We start from the raw sequence: 3,302 nt of genomic DNA on the forward strand, positions 1-3,302 counted from the left end.
CTTAGGCCAATTTTGGCACATGGCCAATCTGTGACTTCAGATTTGATCCAAGCCATTTGTGAGACAGCTGGACATTATGAAGTCATATTACTTCTCCCAGATCACTTGGCCCCTTAGACACAGACCTCTTCCTAAAAGGCCAGTGTCCCACCTCCAGGACCTGTGCCACCCATCCAGCTGAAGCCCCTGCATATCCTCTCCCCACTCCCAGCAGGCAGGGAGGGGACAGTCAAGTACTATTTTGCATTTTAAAAAGAATTTGTTTCTTTTCTTCCCAAACAATTCACTCCCAAAGCCATTAGACAGGTGAGAAGGGTGTCCACATAGAAAAGACATTTCAGGTATTAGAGCCTGAGCTGGGTGAGGGGGGGCACTCATGTGACATGAGACCAGCACAGTCAGAACCAGGAGGAGGCAAAGAGGGTGTCCCACAGGAGACAGGAGATCGGCAACACAGAGGGACTGATCATCAAGAGAACATTTTGAGGAAGCCGTTTCTTACCATCAGAAACAAGAGTTGCAGATACTGAAAGGGAAAAAACTAAAATGAACACTGTGATATTGGCTGGGACATGAAAACTTTGATGTGAAGTCACAGTTGTCAATATAAACAGATTTAAAATAAATGTCGATGTATAACTGCCTACTGCAAGGGCCTGGGAGCAGTGACATTCCCACATCAACAGGCATACCTAAACCAGATATTGGCTTTGAAGTATAAGACATTACCAGGTAAGACCAGGGCTCCTTGGAGGAATGGCTCATTCCAGGGCTGAACAGCATATGCCCTTTTTAGAAGTGCTCAAAGGATAGGGATACATCAAGAGGCCACTGGAACCAGTCCAAGGGAATCCTGCTGGCCACATCAGGGACGTCAGAGTTCACTTTAAGTATCAAGTAATTTAATAAATGGATTATAACTTATTAGAAAAAACCAGGAAAATAGAAGTATATACAAATGAATAAACAGAAAATTAGATGGGGAGTTGGGACGTGTACATAACTTCAAAGAGCCTTCTCTCTTTTCCTATTAATTTAGGAAGGGTGGAAGAGACACTTCACTGGAGAGAACTCTGTCAGACACCATCTCAGCTGAGGGATCAGTCATCATCATCAGTAAGGGCACATGGAAATCACACAACGTGACGGTACAGTGAGGAGAACCTGGTGGCACTGCCGTGACAGTACCTCTGAGGACGCACAGCTGGAATCTGATCATGAAGACACATCACTGAGGATGTCACATCACATGAGGACAGTACCTCTAAGGACACACAGCTGGAAATCTGATCATGAGGACACATCACAGTGAGGAATCATCTATGAAATAAGTGGCCTGTATATTCATAAGTGTCATGGTCATGGAAACTAAGAAAGGACTAAAAGAAACTAAAGACATATGACGACAGAGATCCGTTTGCTGTAAAGGACACCAGGGGATGAGCAGCCAAGTTGAATGGGATCTGAAGATTAGATGTAACAGATCAGTACTAACTTCCTGATTTTGACGGTTGTAGTGCAGGGATCCAGGAAAATGTCCCTGTCTGTAGGAACCACACACTCAAGTATTTGAGGGTGATGGGGCAGCAGGTTGACAGCACATTCTCAGAGAGTTTAGAGGGAGGAGGAAAGGTCTTCACATTGTACTTGTAACTTTTAAGTTTGTGATTGTGTCAAAATAAAAAACACTACAAAAGAAAAAAAGAAGAGTCAGCAATTAAGAAAAAGGCAGGGCAAGAAAGAGCTCTCCAATTTCAGGGACACAATTCACACCGAGAAGAGCACTAACTTGGGGCTAGGCAGCTTCCTTGGATATCTCAGCACCATCACTTACTGGCTGTGTGACTTAGGGAAAGTTACTTAACCTCTCTGTGCCCCCATTTCCTCACCAATAAATGAAGATTTATGAGAATTACATGGAGTTACATGTGCTAAGTACTTGAAAAGTGCCTGGAACAGAGTAACACCAGATAAGCAAATAGAATGTTCCCTGTAGTTGTTTAAAATAAAATTACTTCATACGTATGCCCACTGAGGAACAGAGAGTGGATAGAAAACAAAAAGTAGTTTCATTTCTTAATTTAAAAAGATACAAATCTGCAATCACAGGCAAACGTTGTTTTTTCTCTTTTACTTGAGGCTTTTCTCCAAGAAGGGCAATCAACTGAAGCTCTGGTGATGTGTGTCATTAAAAGCAGTACCTACCTAACAGTTACGACATAGGGGTATATGGCACAGCTTCTGTGCAAAGGACTCAAATACAACTTGGACTTTTCCTAACAAACACAAACAAGGGACCCTTACATTAATCCTAAACAAAGAGGAAGAGAGAGAGAAGAGCAGTAGGAAAGGTGGGTTGCCACGGGTGCTGGGAAGTAAAGCAGCTCACGAAAGTGGGCCACTGAGCTGTCTGCTAACAGCAGATACTTGAGCATGGTGACCTGGATACTGACGAGTCAACACAGCCCACGTCCCTGCTAAACTGAGACCTTTGCTCTGACCAACAGTGACACCTAAAGGTCAGCAGTGTAAAGACAATTAGAAAAAATCCAAATCATAGTGAGATTTCTGGAACCCTGGAATTGCCTGTTAGGCCATTAAGGATTCTCGATAAGCCCAAAGCAAGTATGGAGCAGTTACTGGATCTTTTAATTTTTCTTTTTTTTTTTTTTCGCATTTTTTGTACAGGGCCGGGTTTGAATCCACCACCTCCCGTATATGGGGCCGGCGCCCTACTCCTTTGAGTCACAGGTGCCGCCCCTGTGTTTCTATTTTTAAGACTAATCTACCCTGGGAAGTAAACAGCCTCTGCAATCATTTATAATGTGGGGAGATCCCATTTACAATAACCAAAATCAAAAAATACAGAGGGTATCCAAAACATGTATACACATTTATAAAAGGAAAAAACTATTACAAGAGGTGCTCAAATGTGACTTGTATTCATCTTTTGTTATTGGCATACACTGAGTATTATAATTTTAATATATTTTCCTTTCTCAAAATGTATATACATTTAGGGTACACATTCTATACAGAGGAATAAACTTGAAATTTGTTAAGACACTGAATGAAATAAACTACAGAATTTTTCTACAAATCACAAAAATTTGAACAAATCCAAATATACCATTATAAACCGGAGTATTATAGTTTTTACAATTTAGATTTTTTGTAAACCTGAGTATCATCATAGTAAGTCCCAATTTTATAAATTTAACATGATTCCAATAAAAATCCTAAAGAACTTTCCTTTTCAAAAAACTGAAAATAACTGAAGTATTACCTTGGGTGGGTTTTTA

Source organism: Otolemur garnettii, unplaced genomic scaffold, assembly GCF_000181295.1.
Source record: "Otolemur garnettii isolate 467f Iridium unplaced genomic scaffold, OtoGar3 scaffold00160, whole genome shotgun sequence".
NCBI classification, from domain to species: domain Eukaryota; kingdom Metazoa; phylum Chordata; class Mammalia; order Primates; family Galagidae; genus Otolemur; species Otolemur garnettii.